The sequence below is a fragment of the Eucyclogobius newberryi genome, unplaced genomic scaffold (genome assembly GCF_026437365.1).
Source record: "Eucyclogobius newberryi isolate DKJ021-1_F unplaced genomic scaffold, fEucNew1.0.hap1 SCAF_22, whole genome shotgun sequence".
NCBI classification, from domain to species: domain Eukaryota; kingdom Metazoa; phylum Chordata; class Actinopteri; order Gobiiformes; family Gobiidae; genus Eucyclogobius; species Eucyclogobius newberryi.
In genome coordinates this window covers 9,135,201-9,157,417 of record NW_027315857.1, presented here as the reverse complement: position 1 = coordinate 9,157,417, position 22,217 = coordinate 9,135,201, and the positions used below count along the sequence as shown (strand labels likewise).

Genomic DNA, 22,217 nt, shown 5'->3' with positions numbered 1-22,217 from the left:
TCGGATCTGAATCGGCCCGTCCATGATCAGTCCTTCTCTAAAAGACAGAAAAGGGAAAAGCCTCCCTCCTGCCTTTGTGAGTGGAGAGGCACTGCTCCTGTTTCTCAGCTTGTAGACACGGCTAAATCGCAGTGTCCAACAGCTCGCCTAAGAAAGCCTTTTTGTGGCTCCTGTCTAAAACGCCGGACCCCTCAGCCAGCGCTGCCACTTCTCTCTCCATTAGAAACTGTGCTTTTGTTCAGCCGGTTTTCTTTCTGCTTATTTGACATTCTGCTCACCTGTGCATTTGCCAACCAGCCCATTGTCCCGGCTATTGATTGTCTTGGACCTGGTCAGCCACAAAGCCCGTGCGCCTTCCAGGTTATCAGTGACATCACTCCTTTTTTTTTTTTATAAGCGACGCATTTGCCTGGGCACGGCCTTATCAATAGTTTGGGGAGTGCATTAAGCGCGGATGCCTGGTCTGATTTATTGAGACACTGCGGCGCCTCTGTGCTCGCCCAGAAGCCACCAGGTAACAATCCAGTCCCACTTCCTTGGCCGGCAAACACACTTTATTTACTCACTCGGGGGGAGGTGATGAAGACAGCCCTGACAGACAAACAATCTTATGATGCAGCCTTCATGTCACGCATGGCTCTTTTCCGCCGCTGCCTCCAGAACGTCTCAGTCAGATGTCAGTCCTTTCTCCCTCGCCATGGGCCCTGTTGACACGGGGATCCGTCAGCTCACACCAGGGAGAGCGGGACGTGTCTGCGGCCATTACTATTCATGAGGCAATGTGATTCACTCTGTCACCCATGTCAGGAGAGGTGTCTGTCTGCACCCCGGCTCCCCTTCCTCCCTTTATCAGCCAGGGGTGGCTAATGAGAAGCACCAGGTTAATACCACCACTGGAACTGCTATGGCTTTGCACCTCTTAATTCATTTGGACACCACTAATAGAAACCCATGTGAACTACACGCAGGACACCATCCATTTTCCAGCCCGCCTTGTCTTAATATCGCCTTTTTTACCTGATGTCACAATTAACCTGCTCCTCCTTTTTCTTCCCCCTCAATCTATACAGCATATATATATATATATATATATATATATATATATATATATATATATATATATATATATATATATATATATATATATATATATATATATATATATATATATATATTAATATTAGTTGTTTTGTTTTGTTGCTGAAATGAAGTTTAGCCAGAAAATCTGTGTTGACACCCACATCTTTATGTACTTAAAGTAAGTGGTGACACGCAAAATCAAAATTAAACGGCTTTGGAAAGCAAAAAACATCTTATTATAACGAGTAGAAACGGCAGCTGAGACCAAGTCAGGACGACCTCCTGGATGTGGCAAAGCGTGAATTAAAAAGTGACTCATGGCACAGTCATTCTGCAATGTTGGGTCAGCATCGTTTACACGCTGGGGCTGCAGCTTTCTATGACATTACTTTATTAACGATAGTTTTTGTGGAAAGCCTCAGTCATCCATACAAAGTGAGTGTTGTTGCTAGTTGTTTTTTAGTAAGAGTTGGAACCTAAACACAATGGGCTGCAACGATGAATCAGAATAATCGTGACAAATGAACTACTAAAATGAATAATCTAATTTGATAATCATTACCATGACAATACAGACTCTATAACTCAAAATGGCAAAATAAGAGTCAACAATTTAGGATTTTCAAAATGAATATAATTGTAAATCTTCAGTATATCTTTACCTTTTTTATATGTTTAGATATCCATGTAATCCATGGATGACAGGATTATCACCTCATTGATTCTATACTAAATTCATTAATAAATGACTGGAGCCCATGTATTGTATTTTTTTCCTTAACATAAAAGCTGCACATTCCCATTTTTGCATTTTTACTCCTTCACTGCTGAAAATTAATCTTAACAAACGCACTGCCACCATCTGGTCATCCGACTACATTTGTTTCCGGTGACGGTCCTAATGTCATGAAAGAGATGCAACGTGTCTTTCAGTTTGAATGTGGCTGTAAATATTCATATGAGCCATTATAGGTTGATGAGATCTAGCTACACCTTTTTTTTTTTTTTTTTTTTACCTGTCTGCTTCTGTGTGGCGTAAATCAAGCCTCATCGCCGAAAGAGCTCGCCGGCATAAATCCACACCGATCCTCTCCCGTGCGTACTTATTCATTTAACCATTTGTCATTTCAACAGTTATTTTATGGCGGCTCTATATTAATTGAACAGCGTTGACTGCACAACAATTGAAGGTCCACTACGTCTATGGCGAAAGGGAGTGCACTGAAAATGTCACAAATCAGGGGAAACTGAGAGAAGCTCCCCGCGATCATGCAACAAAATGACACTAATCTTTCATGTGCAATGTGCTCCTTTCTCAGCCATGCAAAGCAAATGTCTTAAAAGCTCAAAGTGGCTGCTATTCTGGAATCATACTGGAGGCATGGAACACATTTGAAGATGGAGATGTCGTAAAACGCTGATTTGTAGCTTTTGTCACCTTGATTTGTCTCATTTAGTGATATTAAACTTTACATATCCCATTGTTTTATGTGGCTGTAATGTGCAAAGGGTTCCGTGAGGTGTGACACATTTTAACCAAACTTTATAAATGCAGAAGTATGTGTTTTTATAATTTTAAGAAAGGAAATAACAGAAAATATAATTCATTTTAGCGCTTATCTTGTTTTGTAAAGATTCTGTACGGACATTTCAAGCTCAGATGAGGTATACTTTACTGTCCTTGTAGGAGGTTTGATCAGGACAACCTTAGTCTTACTACTTTTTACAGATCATGTGTGTTTTATGTTTGAAAGATGGGGACCAATGCCTTGACTGAGATATTTGCTCGGTAAGTGCGTCAAATTCAGGTGTCTTCGTGCTTTTTGTGTAATCTCTCTGACTCATTTACAGTTCAATATATCACATTATACCATCTTAACGATGCAGCTGTTTAAAATATTGTGTGTGAGACTTTCATTTACAGTACGTGTAACATTAGTATCATCTAGAATTTGATCTGATTAAACGCTGCATTAACATTAAGTACTTTTCTCATCATCTTAAATTCCTTGTCATCACCTATTCCAGTCACGGCTTTTTGAATCTTTGAGACATTTATATTAATTCAGCAAATGATCTAAAGCCACTCCAGATCTTCAGTGTGAAGTGGGAATTTCTGTGTTTTTTCACTGGAGCAGGTGGACTCAAAGAATGCATCGGCGGCAGCTTCTTGTTGTCACAATATATATATATATATATATATATATATATATATATATATATATATATATATATATATATATATATATATATATATATATATATATATATATATATATATATATATATATATATATATATATATATATATATATATATATATATATATATATATATATATAATTTTTTTTTTTTTTTTTTGCTGAAAGTCTTTGTAATACTTGTGTGAGTCGGCGTCCCGTCCGCTAAAACAAACGACGTGCTCTGCAGCTGATGGGGGACAACCAATTTAACTGCCATCTTAATGGAATCTATAATAAGCACAGAGCCACTGTCTTCAGCTGACACTGGCAGCAACAAAATCCTTGTGAACACTAAACAAGTTCTTTTTTCTTCTTCTTCTTTCCTAGATGGTGTTGTCAAGTTGCTGTTAACGCCACAGATTGTCCACGGTTTCTGTTATGACGAGATCCATAATTATGAAATGGCAGGTTTGAGTGTACTGTGAGTCAGTTGACAATTTTTTTTTTTACTTTTTTAAAGTACATGTGCATTGACTCAAGCATAACAGTGGCTTGGAATAGTATTCTTACACACAAATACATTTTAGTGGCATTTTTTGCGAAAGAGCCACACAAAGCAGTAAACAGGGGGTGAGACTCATGGTCCTATGCTGGACCATGAGTCTCACCTCCTGCAGGACACTCTGTCCTCTCTGGAGAGCAGCTTCAGTGAGAGACTGATCCACCCTCGCTGTGTGAAGGAAAGGTTTTGCAGATCTTTCCTTCCTGCTGCTGTCAGACTCTACAACAAACACTGCTAGCCCTGAACATGTGCAATACTGATGTAACCATGTGCAATACCATCATATTCATGTGCAATACTGAATCAACCATGTGCAATACCTGTAAATAAGAGTGTTCTATTTTTTAATTTTTTTTTTGGTTTATGAGCTTTGGGTAGTGACCGAAAGAACAAGATCGCGGATACAAGCGGTCGAAATGAGTTTCCTCCGCCGTGTGGCTGGGCGCTCCCTTAGAGATAAGGTGAGGAGCTCGGCCACACGGGGGGAGCTCGGAGTAGAGCCGCTGCTCCTCCACGTCGAGAGGAGCCAGCTGAGGTGGCTCGGGCATCTGTTCTGGATGCCTCCTGGGCGCCTCCCTCGGGAGGTGTTTCAGGCATGTCCCACCGGGAAGAGGCCCCGGGGAAGACCCAGGACACGCTGGAGAGACTGTTTCTCGGCTGGCCTGGGAACGCCTCGGGATCCCCCCGGAGGAGTTGGAGGAAGTGTCTGGGGAGGAGGAAGTCTGGGAGTCCCTGCTCAGACTGCTGCCCCCGCGACCCGGCCCCGGATAAAGCGGCAGAAGATGGATGGATGGATGGTTTACTTACCTGCTAATAGTATTACCTAGTCTTGTGCTAGTTATTTTTACTTTATTTTATTCTATTTTTATTTTATTCTATTATCATTATTTTATTATTATTATATGATTTTTTTATCTTTATTCTGTATTTTTATTTATTTTATTTTATTTCCCCCCCTCCATCCCCTATTAAGATAGGAGAGGAGTTTTGTTAATAAGAGTTTTTTTTGTTTTGTTCATAAGAGTTCTATTAAGAGTGTGTTTTTGAAACTTCCTATAATCTGTCTTTCCTCCTGTTCTACTGCGTTGTAACAACAAAATTTCCCCTTGCGTGGATATTAAAGGTTTATCTTATCTTATCTTATCTTAAATAACTGAAGTGAAATGAAAAATGTACATGATTTCCCAATTTTATTTCTGTATTTAAATTGAAAAGTGCTGCATGCAAAAGTATCCAGGCTCCAGAGGAACTGCCTTTTGCTGCAAATGTCTTTGGATATGTCTCTACCAGCATTGCTCACCTACATACTGACATTTTTGCCCATTCTTCCTTGCAAAACAGCTCAAGCTCAGTCAGATTTGATGTTTTCAGATCTTGACTAGGCCATTCTAACACATGAATAATGTTTTGTTTGAAACCATTTCATAGTAGCTCTGGCTTTATGTTTGGCATTGTTCTGCTGGAAGGTTAGCCTGCACCTCAGTCTCAAGTCTTGCAGATGCCAACATGTTTTCTTCCATCTTCCCATCAACTCTGAGCAGCTCCACAGCACGATGTTGCCCCACTGTGTTTGACAGTGGGGATGGTGTGTTCAGAGTCATGTTCTGTGTTAGTTTTGCACCACACATGGTGGTTTGCTTTTAGACCAAAACATAACCTTTTGGTCTGATCAGACCAGAGCACCTTCTTCCACATGTTTGCTGCGTCCCCCACATGGCTTCTGGCAAACTGCAGACATTTTTCTGACTGTTTTTCCAAAATGGCTTCTTGCCTCTTTCATAAAGGCCAGATTTGTGTAGTGCACGACAAATGGTTGTCTTGTGGACAGATTCTCTGTCCACCTGAGCTGGATCTCTGCAGCTCCTCCAGAGATCCTCCTGGCTGCACCTCTGATCAGTGCGCTCCTTGTTCTTCCTGTACGTTTTGGTGGACGGCCATGTATTTGTAGGTTTCTCCGTCTCTTAACAAACTTCTGAGGCCTTCACAGAACAGATTTTCACTTAATTTTTTATTTTCATATCTGGAAATCCTGTACAATTTTCCTTCCTCTTCACAATTGTGTGAAATGTATTTAAAGGCGCAATGGACGATTCTTTGGCGATTTGAGAACTCAAGCGGAAGTGCGCGTGCGCATGCGCACTCCCCCCGTGCGGACTGATACAACACACACGTGCGTTTGTTTATTAGCGCGACAGATCGCATCACATCTCTCGTCTCCCTCAGATTTCCGTCTCTTCATAGACGGCTCGAACAGTCTTTCTCCGTCTTCATATTGTCCCATACACTGAGGGGAACTATATTATGATAGATCCATGCGCTTAGACAAGCGGCTGCAGGTGAGCGGTAGGTGCGTTTTATGATTGATATGTGGCAGGACTAATCGCCACGCCACGAGGAAATGAGACTCAGATTTGGGCCAAAAAAATCGTCCATTCAACCTTTTAAGTTTGTGGCCATGATGTGACAAAATGCAGAAAAGCTCCAGTGGTATGAACACTTTAGCAAGCCACTGTGAATATTCAAAATATATTGGCAGTTTGACTGAAGCCACTATTGTCCTGGGCTTGCTAATCTTTTCAAAGTTGGAATCCAGATTTGTAGCTCAGAGGTGCTGTTTGAACATAAATTTCTATTCTTTCGTTGTGTTTAGTCTGGAAATAAAATAATCTATTGTCTTTATATGAGGAAATTTGATAGGCAGTTTTTTTCCGGTTATGTGAGGTCTTGGTGAAGCTTGGTGACACGACAAAAAAATAATACATTTTATTTCCTCATATTGAGCAATCTTAATTTTCTATTCAATTGGATTTTCTGAGCTTGAAACAATACAGACTTAATTGCTGGCATTGAAAAAAAAGTCATATTTTTTCTTCAAACCATGTTATTACTTGGGACCTCTCAATTAAAAAAATCATATTACAAATGACTGAATTTGGATCTTGATTGAAATTGTAACTGTGGCAATGAACTACATGTAAAAGTTCTTAGCTTATTGTTAACATGTAAGACATTTTCAACTTCTTTGCTCCCGTTATTGTCCTGTGATGTTATCAGCTGAGACCAGTCAACAGGAGGCAGTATAAACATGAAGATCTAGTCAGTGTTGTCTTGTCAAGCTCTGTCACTCTCTCTTCTCCTGCCCCATCCCTTCACAGTTTCGTGGCTGCAGATGTCGCCTGTAATGATGCAGACGGCTCACATGATCGTACAGAACGGTGGTGGAACTGTCTGAAAATTAGTAAAAATTACTTTCTCATTACGTTCCTCATTGCTCCTGTAAGTAGTCTGGGTTTTATGCACGATTAGGAGAACGAGCCGCTGAGCACCAGGGCCTCAACACACATGCAGAGACACACGTATAAGGAATAAAGGAATAATCAGTTTGCTCTCTTCACCACACCACTTCAACTCCTAATAAGCGACTTTATTTTACCTTTGAAATTTGAATTGTTGCTATGAGGCGTTGTCTTTAGCCAAGTAGTGCTGTAGTTTAAGCAAAACGAACCTGTAAAATGATGACGATGGCCATGCTTCATGGAAATGGCTTACCCTGTGAGTGTAGTTGGTAGAGCGAATCCTCATGCCCTTTTAGACCAACAAAAGAACACATTTTCATTGGTCACTCTCCTGCTGGCTTGCGGTTTGGTTGTTTTTATTCTTCTCTTGTGTTGTGACCTTTTTAAAATTGAAGCTTGACTTTGTTTAGGTTATGTTTTAGAGATTGTGGATATGATTCTCGTGGGAGTTATACCATTTGTTCCTGCTTCTCATGAGTACTGCCTGTCGGGACTGTTATTTCACAAACCCAACCCTTTTGTCCGACAAATAAAACTTACATATAACTACAAATATATATTTTCTATTGGCATTACTGAAAAGGACCATATTATCATTATTTTTTAACAAATTGATTCTTGGGAAATTTGTCCTTGATACAATATTTTAACGTAGGGTTAATTAAAAAAGAATTGTTATGTGGAATTGTTGTTTTTGAAGCTATGCAAATTTTTAACATCAAGTAATATATATATATATATATATATATATATATATATAGTAATATATATTTAAAAAAAGAACTCTGAAACTTGCAGTGCAGTCTTTAAAATCAGAATATAAAGTCATCTTGTTGCAATTTTGTGTTTAATTTCATTGTCCATTGACTTTGTGCTATACTTTTAACCAACCACGACATTTCCTCGCCTGGCATTTGATGGATTGCTCCAATATCATCATCGAGATAACCCCAAAAACCTCAAGATACTAATTTGTCAATATCGTTGATCCCTACTTCAAGTCTTCTGGGGCAACCGTAAGTAGCAGTGCAGCATCAGGGATTTATCTCCTGATCCGGTTGTTCAGAGGTACACATATTTGGAGGATTTGGTTCTGTGTATGCTTTAGTTTATGAGGCAAACATAACCCTAACCCAGACACAGAAAGGACATTCAAACCCCAGGATCTGAAACGCCATTGGGAGTGCTCTCTTAGCCCCTGAGTAGTTGTGCATATACACTTCCAAATTCAGAAGCACTTGCTGGTATCTAAAGCCCCTAAAACACAGTTCACCTCATGTCACCTCTGCTCACTGATTGACGGCACGATTTTAGCCTCCCTAGAGTGGCTCTCAAACTCCCTTTTCCCTCCTTTTTCCCAAGTTAAATGTTCTACCTACTCAAGCGTCAACTTTTCTTGGGCCTGGCGGGAACTAATTATTGCACGAGCGTCTGAAAAGTGCTCATTTGTCCTTGTCTGAGAACAATCATTCTTTGCATTGGCCTAGGTCTACAAAGCCCCAGGCCAAACAAATCTGAATTTTCTCCCATCAAAAACCTGTTTGGCTCCGGGGTCTTTGCAACTGATACACTCTTCCCGTCGCTCAGTCAAATGGCAACACCAGATTATTCATTGTTTATTCATGGGGCTACAAATTTGCGAAAACAAGATGGCGCCCAGTCGGAGTTTCTGATTACCCGTCGTACAAGAGATGCAGGGCTTGAAAGCGCACAAGTTGGCACGGCTGATAAATGGGGGACAGAAGATGGTCCGGAAAAGCAGCGTGGCATGGATCGCTTTACATGAAACCCAGGAAGACGGCAAAAAGTGCGGCGTGCGCACAAAGCTCTGCAACAGGAAACCCGGAAACTGGTGCCGTTTGAATCGCACAAACCAAAAGCAATGGTCTTTTTCTTTTTTTTTTTTGTCTTTTGTTCTCTTTTTATATAGCGGGTGAATCTAGGACACTGCATCGGTCCCAAGCAGGTGTTCACAATGTAAACGGCTAAAGTGTATTTATCCTTTTATTTTTATTGGGTGTTAGTTTTCAGATGTAACATTGGAACTGCAGAGGTATTTATTTGGCAGTAATCTTGTGAAACGCACCACATTGACTAAAGAAAACTTAACAAAAGCTGCTTGTTAGGAGAGGCTCTGGCCCACTCCTGTTTAAGCATCATATTTTTGCTGCTTTCAATCAGTAAATACTCAAATACTATAATATATCGAGGGGTGGGAAGATATTGACAAAAATGAATATTTCAACACGTTTGCATTATCTTGACAACAATATCCAGATGATATTTAACAACGCATCAGAAATGTGTTAAAACATGCCTATAAATGTCTTTGTTGGGGTAGAACGTGAATGGACCGTAAAATTAACCACAAAAGTGCAGAAATATCACTTTTTGCCCTTGTTGGGATTAGACGTTTGAATGTTTTGTATAATTTCTATATAAGGAGTAGTTATTGTCGAAGATTCATGGTGTTTTTCCACCACAGGGGAAAAAAATTATTCAGTTATTTGCAAAGTAACCTTCTCAATTTGCTGTTCATGGTCAAACATTTTTAGCCGCTTTCACAAAACCACAGGAGCCTTCCGTTCTATGTGGGATACGAGTGTGTCTGCACCTATCCTTGACTCTAGAACCCGGCACAATGTCAGGTGTGTCATGCCCTGCTTTTTTCTCTCTCAACTGTGTGGCATTTGCTCAATTGTACCGCAGCAAACTCCGAAAATAACCGCTCCACTGGAATCCTGGATGGGACCGGAATCGTGCTCATTCAGTTAAATTCACCTCCAGCGGCTCCTCGGAAACCCACGCACATTATCTCAAAATACTCCTACGTTGCGTCACTGCTGGGCCTAAACTTAGATTTGGGAAGGGAAAGCTGATGCCGGATCCAGAAGCGTGTGGAGGGTCTATGGTCCGTGCCAAGGTGTGATGCTGTGGAAGGGGTGCCAGCCGACTCCCCACACGCACATGAAAAGCCGCTGTCTGTTTTTGTGTCTGTGAGGTCAAAACAACAGAGTCTGAAGCTGCTATTCGTGACCGTTCTATCTAAAGCTGCTTCGTGCTGTGTAAGAGTATATTTACTGTTAGTTATTTGTTTTTGTATTAGTCATGGTAATTGTAATTTACACATTACAAGTTTTTTGTATTGTTTTTGTCCTCCACTTTTACTTTGGAAACAATTGACACAATAACAAATTGTTTTATTACGATTATTGTCCGAAAAAAACGTGATTTAATGCTTACTCACCTTTTATGAGTTCACCACGGTGTCAAAAGCTTCCAGTTTCCGTGTAAATCCAACGGGGCCATCCAACTACGGGGGCCATCCAACTACGGGGGCCATCCAACTACGGGGGCCATCCAACTACGGGGGCCTTCCAACTACGGGGGCCATCCAACTACGGGGGCCATCCAACTACGGGGGGCCATCCAACTACGGGGGGCCATCCAACTACGGGGGGCCATCCAACTACGGGGGGCCATCCAACTACGGGGGGCCATCCAACTACGGGGGGCCATCCAACTACGGGGGGCCATCCAACTACGGGGGGCCATCCAACTACGGGGGGCCATCCAACTACGGGGGGCCATCCAACTACGGGCATGTGATGAAAAACAAGCAAATAACTAATATTTTTTTAGTTCCTGAATAATTGCAATTATCAATTTAACCTAATAATCTTGAACCCCCATCTTTCATGTCATTGTGTTTCACATTGTGATGTCAAACAATTACATTAAAGGCAAATTAACTGACTAATTATGATAACATATTCAAACAAGTATGTATTGCGTGCACACAACTGCAATTTCTAAACGGGATGAAATATTTTCCTGCCCTTACTCTTCCCTGAATCTCGTTTCCATTCTACTCGGTCAGCACATAGAGCGATGATAAAGCCGTGATAACTCGACTTAGGATTCAGCATTCTTCAGGTATTTGAAAACACACTGCTGCTGCTTCTGTCAGGGCTTGGTGACCCTAATAATGAATCTGTGGACAAGCTCTTGATAGTCAAATAGTGTGGACCTGCCGGATTACTGTGATGTTTCTAAATGGCAGGTTATGTTAGCATTAATGTGCCTTTATGAGGTCATCCAAACATGGCTGACATTTCGGCAGCCCTCGTGTCGCTCCATGTTTGGGAGACCGGTCTGTGTAAATAAGGGCGCTCTGCTTCTTCTGTTCTGCCCTCCCTCAGAATTTGTTTAGGATTAGAAATCTCATTTTGCCGCGAGCCCTGCTAGCTTTAGATCAGTCAGCTCATCTGCAGATCTCAGCACAGATAAACACAGGCATTCTCCAAGCCTCAGCGCTTTTATTTTTCATCCTTTTTAACGACATGAAACAACTGCTCTAAGTACCAGTTATTCTACTAGTACTATACTACGATGATAATATTGACAAAAAGTACTAATACTAATAAAAGCTACTGGGAATTACAACAATGTATATTTTGTCCCATAAAATTTCGACTGAAATACTTTACTGCCATGAAAATGAAAAAAGTACTGGGAGAAATGTCTATGAAAAAATATACTTTAAGTTAAGTACGTTTTAGAAGTACATTTATTGCCAACTAGCATTATCGTTGATATTTTACAGGTCTATTGATGGTGAATAATAGATCGCTCAGACTGCAGGATGCCCAGGTTGCTTGTACATTTGAAGGCAGATGCCCTGGACACACCTCCTGACACGCCTCCGAGGCGTACAGCACAAATGCGCGGTAGAGGAGTAGTTGTGTTCCCCGATGTTGCTTTTCTCTTGGTCCGATGGCAGACCAGGTTGAGGGAGTGGCTTTGGTGTATTTACTTTACAAAGTCCAAAAACTGAGGCGATCAGCCTCGGGGCTTGTCTGGGTCCACCAGATACTTCAAAGGTGAGTTTAGTGAATATCATTTGCTCCAAGAGCTGCGTCTGAATGATTTTTGATCGGTGCCGGGTTTGTTTTGGTCCTTCTTCCGGGTAGTGAAATTCGTAGGTACGTCACTGGGGCATAATCTGCTTGGTTGCTGCGCCGCATTGGCCGCAAAAAAGTTCAGCTTTGTCCAACTTTTCAGCGCCGGATGATCTGTCCAGGGCGTTCGAGGCGTTTTGAGCTCCGCACCCGACCCTCAAAAAGCAGGATTTGAGCACTGCAAAAATGCTAGATGCCAAAGACTCGCGTCCACAAAGACTTTGAATATAAACTGGACACTTTGACGCAGCGGTGTGAACGCCCCATAATACTGTAGATGTTAGCACTCCTGGGTTTATCTGACTAATCTCACATCCATTTTGTGAGCAAAGACTGCCTGAGCACTATTTCCATCTTTACCAAAAGAATTATTGCCAGTCACTTGACAGGGCCAAAAGTCCAGGACGGAAATTGCTGATGATGAGTGACTGGTGAGGAAAAAAGAGACTGGAGAAGAGCAGGAGTAACTGAGCAAATCTAATGGTCTGTCTGGTCAGTTCAGCCTAATATAGAAAAACAAATAGCCCATTCAGTGATAGGCCTGCTTTATCGTTTACTTTTTCAAAAGATACTGACTGCTGCAGTCCAGCAACAACTCACACAAGCTTCAAACTTGTCCCCTTGTCAAACTCAATAATGAAGGCTTGAATTTTTCAAATACCACCTTGAAAATACCAATTCTTGTCCTGGTTAGTACTCTATTGGGAGACCACTGGGAAAACCAGCAGCCACAGTGGAACAGCACGCAGTAGTGTATGCTGTTGGCGTGTCCTTAGGCAAGACACTTCACCCACATGATTGTGAATGTGGTGTATTACTGAATGGTTGGAGGGGCCGATCGCACAGATTGGTGGCCTCACTTCTGTCTGTTTACCACTGGGCAGCTGTGGCTACAATTTTAGGACCATCAGGTGTGGCGTGAACAAATAATGGAATTGAGTGTAATTTAAAAATCAAATGCATTATTATTAACATAGAACATTAGAATTTAACCCACAGCTTGTTGTCTGTAATCACTTCATTTGTTGGTGGTCATAATTTTTTTTTTTAGATTTCTAGCCTGATGGCAAAACCCCCATATTGTAACGCCACAAACCACCAAACCACCGGTGAGCCCAGTGGTCATAATCTTCTGCCTGATAAGAGTACGTAGCTATTCCTATTTCTATGCTATTTAGATTTTAATGCAGGTAATAATTTAAGTAGATTAGCAGATGATATTTCTTCAGTTTCTCCTTTGCATGGCCTCTTCAGTGTAACCCGCCAGATCTATTCTTGGGTACTAAAAAAAGATTACATAACTTGGTGGAACAAGGCCCTTTTTACCTGGCTGCACCGCGGAGTCCAAACTGGAGGGGGTACCAAATATGCTCATTTTGTTACGGCACGCCAATCTGTTGCTCTTGACTCAGAATAGCCTCCCGCCAACAAACTTCCTCCCCCACCCCACCCTGTTCCAACGTAAGCCGCCACCCGCTGCGAGACGTCAGCCACTAATCTAGCAGAACGGGGCCTGAAAATGAAGCGGACCAGAGAGTACCGAGGTATTAGCATCTAAGCGTAGCTCGCAGAAGGAAAAGCTTTTTACCAGCCCACTGCACCCATATGGCATTAGCACATGAAATGCCACTGTTGACATTTCGGGAGGCGCTGTGTAAGTGCAGGCCATTGATATTAGAGTCATTAGGAGAGGTGCTTGATCCTGTATTGATGGTGAAACAGTCCAGGAAGATTCACATGATCTGGCATTACAGCGACTCTCCTTAGGCTGATTTAACACGCCATGGGATTGATGCGGTGTATTAGGTCAAGATTTTCAAGTACCTCAAACTCCATGTGATCCATACCTTTCCAACATTTCATTTGGATTTCATATATGTCCTCTATTGGATTAGGTCTTTGCGGTTATGTGCTGTTCGCTGTTTGCTTACGAGTCACTTTGTTGATTAAATAACTATGAGGATTTGCAAGTTGAAGTTTCAAAGTTTAGCCTATATAGGTTAAAATAACATTCTTGCAGACGGTTGAATAGTCAAGTCATGCATTTCCACCTCAAGAATTGAATGTGTGTTTAGTATGGTAACGGCAACACATTCATTTACGATTTAAGTAGTTACAGAAACTGCAATAATACTAAGAATGCATTACTATAACTTCAGATTCTCCTCTTATCTGAGTCTTTATTTTTGTGGATTGAGTCTCCAAAGTTCCTTGAGTTCACATTTCTTCTGACATTTGTTTAACTGTGTTGTTGAATGCTGAAATGGCTGACAGCAAACAGAGACAGCAGCTCCTCTGTTGAGCTCCCACCTTTCTCTCCCATCCCAGCCCCTCCCTCTCCTAAATAATCTCCAGATAAGAAATAACACAGCTCATGATTAATTGTGGCCATTGTGCTTCTGGACTGATATACTCCCTTCTCACATCCATCTTTAAGCCCTCCCCTCTCTGTCTCCTGGTCCCTCACGTGAGCGCCGGGCTCCGAGGATACTTTTCACAGGGACATAAAAGCTAGTCAGCTGTAAAGCTAAATGAAAGTCATTTGCTCTCCACGTACTCGCTAATGTAACGCTCAGCTTTAGGGACTATTGCCCTTTTTGTAGTTATAAAGTAACTCATTCTTAAAGGCGGTGTTTGATAATTGAAGCTGATGGAAGGGAACAAAATTAGAATGGACATAATTTCATGATTGATTTCTTTAACTGTCTTCTCATCCCACCATTGCCGCCCTCTTTTGTGCTTTTCTTTCGCCGCCTTTTGCCAATAGTAGATGGCCGCTCAGATGGATGGTGATGGTAATTTAGTTTTCCATTTGCGTATCACTCTTTATTCGGGCTGTTTTCGCTCGGGTGCTGGCAGCGTTTTGTCAGCGCGCATTGTTTGCTCCGCTCAATTGATTAAAAAAAGATGTTGTCTCATGCATTGTGACGGAGTATTTCCCCCAGAGATTGCAGAGTTATTACAGAGCGGCGGTCCGGACACCCGTTGATGTATTGTGCTGGGCTTTGGGACAAGACGAGGTGAGGAGGAGAACATGGGGCACATCGAGGGGACGTAGGGGCGGGCTTTGGCTGTGCGAAAAAACAAGTGGCACGCAAACTCAATTACACACCACCTAGACTGATACCAGCTTCCTTCTTTTCTTTCTTTTTTCTTTCGCCACGTACCGTCCGCTCAATCTTCTTTCCATCAAACAGGCCCTACAGCCGCCATTCGCAGCAGCCGCGCACACTTTACCGCACTAACAGGTTGTCATAGCAGTGGCACGCGGCTGACAGACTCGGGGAATCTCCTCATGTCTGGAGCAGGGAATGAGGAGAGGATAGTTTTGCGTTGCCGATGACAACACCTCGTCCTTGCCATCTCAGCATGTGAGGCGGTGCAATATCACAGCAGCTCTAATGCTTGAAATGAGTGTGAGGTCTTTTCAGCTCCAGGCCTGTCTCACTGTGTAGATCCTACACAAACTGTTTCCTTCGGGTAGAATGTTGTGTTTTCCTTGGGACAGAATTGGAGAGGAACTAATAAATGTAATCTTTTATATTTTATCCTAATTGATGTGCATTGGGTAGAAAAATATTCATCTTGGTTATTTTTGCCGCCATTTTAGTTACAGTTTTGCATTTGTTTGTGCACTATGTTCTTTAAGAAATACTGTAATGTCACCACTTTTATTTACTAGTTTAAATGTGCACTATTCACACATTTTATTGGGGGTCTGCCATCTGCTTGTCTCATGGGGATTGTATTGCTTTGCCTAGAATGTTTCACTGTATGGATATAAACTCAACTGCTATGTTGCAAAAAATACCTTGGAAATACTTGTAGTTGGTATGGTGGCATCCCCTGCTTGTCTCCATGGAGATACACTTAATGCCATACATTCTCTGCAAAGCAAGGACTTATCCATGGAGACATGAATGTACTGAATGCTCCACCAGAAAAGTTGTGGTGTACTTTTAAACTAAAACTGATTTGACCAATGGTGCTAAATCTTAAAATAACTTAAATATTTGTGTTTGCTCTTGTTTCTACACAATAAGACGTGTGCCAAACTGCAGGTGCACAGGGAAATTCCAAATGCAATACAGTGGGCCGAGCTGGAATTGTTTCACTGGCTCCTTTCTCCTCTTCTGTGCCGATCACCGCAGCCTAGATTCTCATACAGACAATTCCTTTTGCAAAAGTTGAAAGATTGTGTGGTGTTGTTCATTATAGCTATAAAATGTTAATGATTTCTTCATCTGCAAATTACCTCTTGAAATTTGCATGAAACAAAAATGGGCATTCAGTTTTTATACAGTAAAAGTCGACATGAAAAGTGGCAAAAGGGATTTGAAACTGCTTTTGGATATTTGTTCTGTGTGAAACGTGCTTTTTTTTCTGTGTCGACTTATACAATGGGTTGGGTACATCCTGGACAATGGTTAGTTATAAGACACTAACATTTATTGATCTAAGGGGCATTTAGAGCTTCAGTTCCCCTTTGGAGTTTGAAAATGCACTGATCAATTTCAATTTCATCTGGTATAATGTCCTTTGCACTGATGAGCTATGAATTTGTTTAAAAATCATAGTGAAATTTTAGTCAAATAAGTTGGAATTTAAAAAGCCCCCGATTTGAATAAAAACCCTTTTTTCCATATATAGTCAATTTCTCAAAGACTTTTTTTAATTTCTGCTTCCATCAAATTCCAGAACATCAACACAACTCTTTCTAGTCTCAGTCTTCATCAAAAATAAAACTCAACGATGTACGAGTAAGGTTCTATTTGGCAGCTTTTGTGACAAGCAATCAGGAAATTGAACCCCAAATGTACACGACAATGGAAAGTGTCCAGCTGGCCTTTGATCGAACAGCGGCCCATTCATCGCCGCCGTCATGTTTCCGCTCCATAACTGATGCCTTGGCCCCTCCCGCCTGCGCCTGTATCGGCAGCAGATGTTTGATCGGAGATAAGCTCACGGGTCAATGTTGCCCTCATCACCGCGGCCCCAGTTTCGCCCATCATGCCAATAACTGCCGGCCGAGGGGTTCGCTCCCTTCACCGCTCTGAGTGACGGCTCTCCAGTGAAAGGGTTTATGGGGGTCAGGACCTTCCTCCCTGTCACCTCTAATTGGTGCGGCGTGCCATTAGCTGTTGGATGTGGACCTTGGATAACAGCGAGTGGACAGTTGGCCTCCTTGATGTAAATGGCAGTTGAAACTCGATGTGATGAATGATCCATCACAGCCATTTTAAAATATAGTAGTATTGGCATGGTACGCAAGACGCAAGGTGCACGTTTTGTTCGATAGCCAGGTCAGAGGCTGTTTCATTTTGATGTCAGTCCCTTACTAGATCAGAACTGAAGAAACTGGTCACATTTAGTTCATGGTGGTAGAGATTTTTCTTTTATTGCAGTAAAAAATGCTACCAATTGTAGTCTTTTGAGCCATTTCATCAGGAAGCCTGAGGGCCAACAAAAATTGGTCTGAGGGCCGCATTTTGGACGCCTTATCATTTCCAAGAACGTTGGAACGTTAATGAACGCTAATGGAACGACCTGAACGACAAAGGCTTACACATCTCACTCTTTCTAGAGGTAACGTGACCAAAAGCAAATTTTATACTTGGAAAACTATTTTCTTATTAAAATTAAATTTCACTTTTCTTCTCATACGAGAGTGGTATGTAAGCAATAGCTCGTTTACCTGACATGTTTCAGTGGCAGGACTTCAGATGGATACAAGCTAATGAAATCAGGAAGCGGAGCGCACTGACCATCAATCGAGATGAAGGAGCGTCTACCTTGGCTCACACATGGGACTCTCCTCCAGAGACCACCACATGGGGACAGGGGTGGTCAGTCTGATAGATCAGTAGACGGATAGACTGACCACGCCTAAGAATAACATCTGATAAAAGACCCTACACAACATCAGACGTCACCTCCGACAAAGGCAAAATTCCTGCCACGAAACATGTCAGGTAAATGAGCTATCACTTGTATACTACTGTCTTATTAGAAGACATTTTCTTTCATAAACAAACTTGACTGAGATAAATGAATTCAACTGATAACTTGTTGGGAGGAAACACATGTAACATCTAAGTAGGACAATCCTCCAGTCCAAAGCTTGGATCTCACATTTGTTCTATGTTGATGGGCGGAAGTAGAGTACCCAAAACCCCCCCAGAAATCGAGGGAAAAGGCAAAATCCACAAAGGAGCTACTTAAAACAAGCACAAATGGCTAATCATCCAGCTATAGGTATATCTGACCAAACCTGGCTCATGAAATGGATCTGGGTTGCTGAATGCTGCCATGCAATCGCTCACTGCTCATGACTAGTTGCCCCATCAGCATTGGCTTAGTTAAATGAGGGACACGATTCTTTATGAGAACAATACCATAAGAAAAGTCTGAGATATGTGAGATTAAGTGTTTCAAAGAAGCTTCCTCCGCCTGCGGAACCCCATGTGCTCGGTGAATTGTTCTGGTATAAGCACCTTGTGAGGGCAGTTAAAAGGGCAAATATCCCACTATGTCAAGGCTAACTTTGATATAACCGCTCCATTCAACCCTAAACAAACAAGCGCGCGAGCATGATCGACCTTCAGGCTGTGTTCCTCGGTTAACCTGTCCCGCTGCGAGTTAATGCCTCACTATGATTTGCCATGTCTTCTAGTTTAGTCCAGTGCACCCACGTCACCTCGCACACTGGCGCGGCAGGTGAGCGGGCTTAATTTGCATAAGTCTGTGTAGCCGCCTGTGCAAGCGACCCCCGCCAGGCAAAGGTGAGATGGGATCCTTTAAACCATTAGAATATACTGTATGTCCATATAAATATTTCCTCTTCTGGCTTTGAGCGGGATTACAGCAAAATCTTCTAATTAGCATGAAAGGCCAGAGACAGAGAGGAGAATAGGAACGGACGAGGAGACTGACCTCCACTATCTCCCTGCGGCACGCCTACTGCTTATCTAGAGCCCCTTGGCTGTTATGTTTATGCGTAACCTATAAGCTCAACATAGCAATAAGCTCCTGGTGTGACAGTTCAATTTCTGGATTGGTTTTTGAGCTCGATGCAATCTTTTACGGAAGACTTTTGTGATACTGAAGAAGGTTATTGTCATGTGTTGAGAATGCTTCAGAAACTGGAGCTGCTAGACCAATTGGGGCGCTGTTAGCAATTATGTCGAGGCACTGCTTTATAATATTCATTTAGTATATAGTAGTATTTTTTTCCACAATAAAAAAATAATGCAAACACGGCTACATTTTTGGGACGGTAATATTGGACCTGCCCCAATAGCACATTTTAAAATGCGATCTATTGTTACAGAAAAAAAAAAATCAAACAATAGTATTAAAGCTATTTGCAAACTGACACAATGACATTAAAGCGGCCTAATATTTTCTGCATGTATTGTTAAAAGAGTAATAAAACACTTTAATACATATTTAGTGTCTATAATTAGTATTGGAAGTTAGATATTTTACCTTGTACAGCTCAAATCTAGTCATATTACAAAAAGTAACAAAACATTCCACACTAAATGTATACACGATAAATATTTAGTACCAAATATTTAATGTTAATATGGTAAAAATGTAATGCATCTCAAAGCACTGTAAGTAATATAAAATGTATCACAATTTCAGAGTAACTTGCCCAACACGGCTGAAAATCTCGGTTTTCCCTTTACAAAGCTAAATACTCAGCTAAGTACCGTCGTTGTACGTATTGTATTGCAAAATAAAGTAACAAGAATAATTACAGCGACACACAAAGGCTCAGTCACAGCAGCCCACCACATTAACAACCTGACGCCGTCCTACCCATGTCTTTTTGCCATCGACCACCTTTGATCATTTTGCCTGGTAAATGACAGGTTGCTAATTTAGCTGCTGATTTGAGGTTGGATCACAGCAGCCTTTGTGACTACACATAACAAAGCGGGAACAAAGAAACTGGGGCTTGATGTAGTTCTCATGTTGTGTCAAACTTCTCGTCCCCCCACTGTTCCACTAAGATCTCAGTATTTTTATCTACGCAACTTCCTGTTATTCTCCCACTGGCTTTCAGGGCAAATCCACCTAGAAACACATTAGCATAATAGCATTACATCAGATATGAATGTTGCAATGTGAACTTCGATTTTGTAATATATCTGGGTGCGTTTACGTTCGCCCGTATCAAAGTTTGACAGCTTCGCACCTGCAGGTATAATTAGCCGTAATCAGAAATGGATTATGCAGATGGGAGATCAATTGCGTTTTCCTTGCGCCAGGATCCTCGACTTTTGCTTGCGTCGGCCTTCGAGATGGGTTCACGGAGAGCCAGCGGGGTTCCCCATCCCCTCCGGCCCGCTTTCCATACATAGGCAGGTGCATGTTTTAAGATAGAGTCCTTAACAGCGGAGCACGTCGCTGAATATAAATGGATTTGCGAGCTCCGGTACAATAACCGCGTTGTGAATGCGCCTCGTGATGTCGATGGCATCCGTATCACACACAGAGGAGCGACATCTGTTTCAAGCGCACTCCAGTCTTTACATCTCCACACAAAGTCGTGGGGTTGGGAGGCAAGCGTCTGCCTCTCCCAGATTAAAATGTGTCAACAAGCTTAACCACCGCCTTTGAAACCTGCCATTCTGTGCTTGTAATTCTCCTGGCTGCATGCTGCAATTCCATTCCAGGCAGAAACAGTGCTGTGGAAAAGTTTTGTTCAGAAAATACTGTGTGGTGAACAAAGACTTTCGAAGCAACTATGGGCCGTAAATGAGCAGAGTGGAAAAAATATTTAAAGGTTGTAACTCTGTATCTGTTCGGTCCGCAGTGGAGACGTTATAGCTTTGCCTGAAATGCTTTTTGTCTGGTATTTAGTGTGAAACTATAACATAGCAGATCGTTGTTTTACATTTTGTTCATTGTAAACAGTAATATTGAGCTAAAGAAGAAGAGGTTCATGGACTTTCCGTTCAAAACTGCTCGTTTTTATTGTTGAAAAATGGCCACATGACATTTTTGAACCAGACATATGACCCAGAGTCTGAATGAGAAGTAGGCAAAAGATTGGGGACAGATTCTGAGAGAGATTCTGAGCACCCAAGCCATAAATGTAGGACAATATTGACCCCCCCGATTGACACAAACATGCACGACTCAATCAAAATAAATGGTTCAGTGTTGGTCATCATAGACCATAGTGCATTACGCAGACTGCGACAGGTCTTTGAACTGTGCTCAACATAACTGAAAGGAAGCATCTAACGTTATAACATACAGTTTAGTCACGATTTTAAATATAGCACTCTGAAGTAAAAGTAACAGTGTAAAGTTGCTAACATTTGCAACTTAGCTTAGTTTGAGCTGTTTAAAAGGTCATTAATTTGCATTTCAGACAAAAAGATGAATTATCCACTCTGTTTTCTTCATGTTAAATAAACCATGTATGACTAAAGTAGTAAATACTGCACCGTTGCTCAGGTTTGCTCAGTCTCTATCTGCTATTTTAGTTTCAGCAAACTTTTTTTTTCACCTGGACCGGCACTTGCGCTCTCTGGTGGCGCAATTATCTACTACAAGTACCTCTATTAGACAAGGCGAAAGAAACGTGCTAGTTAACCTGGCAAAATATGTGGTGGCAGGTGGCAGGCAGTTAAGTAGGAACACCCCCTGTTTAAAGCCACACTGTGAAACATTATGGGCAAAGCTATAACAACAGCAAGGTGTAGTTGTAAAGTAGCACCTACACAAAGACATTTACCCCTGAACTGACATAGTTTTTGTTAGAATCAACAAAACAAAAACATAAGCCCACATAACTGCACATATTCATATACTTACTGTCTATTTATTTTGATTGACATTCAACTATGGAACATTTGTGATAATTCTGAAAAAGCTTTTGTTTTGCAGTGGCCGGTTGATAATCCCATAGTGTTCTTTTAAAGAAGCGTCGCCTTGTCACATTCTATCAAGTGAGTGCTCCGGCTACCTCATCCTCTTGGACTCAGGACTCGTGTGGTTTAGTTCTGGGGATTACTCTTTTTGGACGAGCTTTAAAGACTACAGTGGGAAGAGGAGTCTGCTTAAGAACAGGGTGAAACAGGAGTTGGCGAGTGGTGGGGAAAAGAAGTAGTAC

At 41.7% G+C, this 22,217-nt stretch overlaps 1 protein-coding gene across 2 annotated transcripts in view; it reads right to left on the bottom strand.

Moving 5' to 3' along the window:
- rpl34 (ribosomal protein L34) overlaps positions 1 to 15,240 on the bottom strand; it is a 211,322-nt gene extending 196,082 nt beyond the window's left edge. Inside the window, exon 1 of one of the 2 annotated variants that reach the window (XM_072459459.1) lies at positions 15,236 to 15,240. The gene's annotated coding sequence lies outside the window, so the exon portion shown is untranslated. Of the gene's footprint in view, positions 1 to 14,826; positions 14,832 to 15,235 lie in introns of those variants that run through there. The other variant, XM_072459458.1, reaches the window with a different exon arrangement.
- Between the last annotated feature and the right edge of the window lie 6,977 nt (positions 15,241 to 22,217).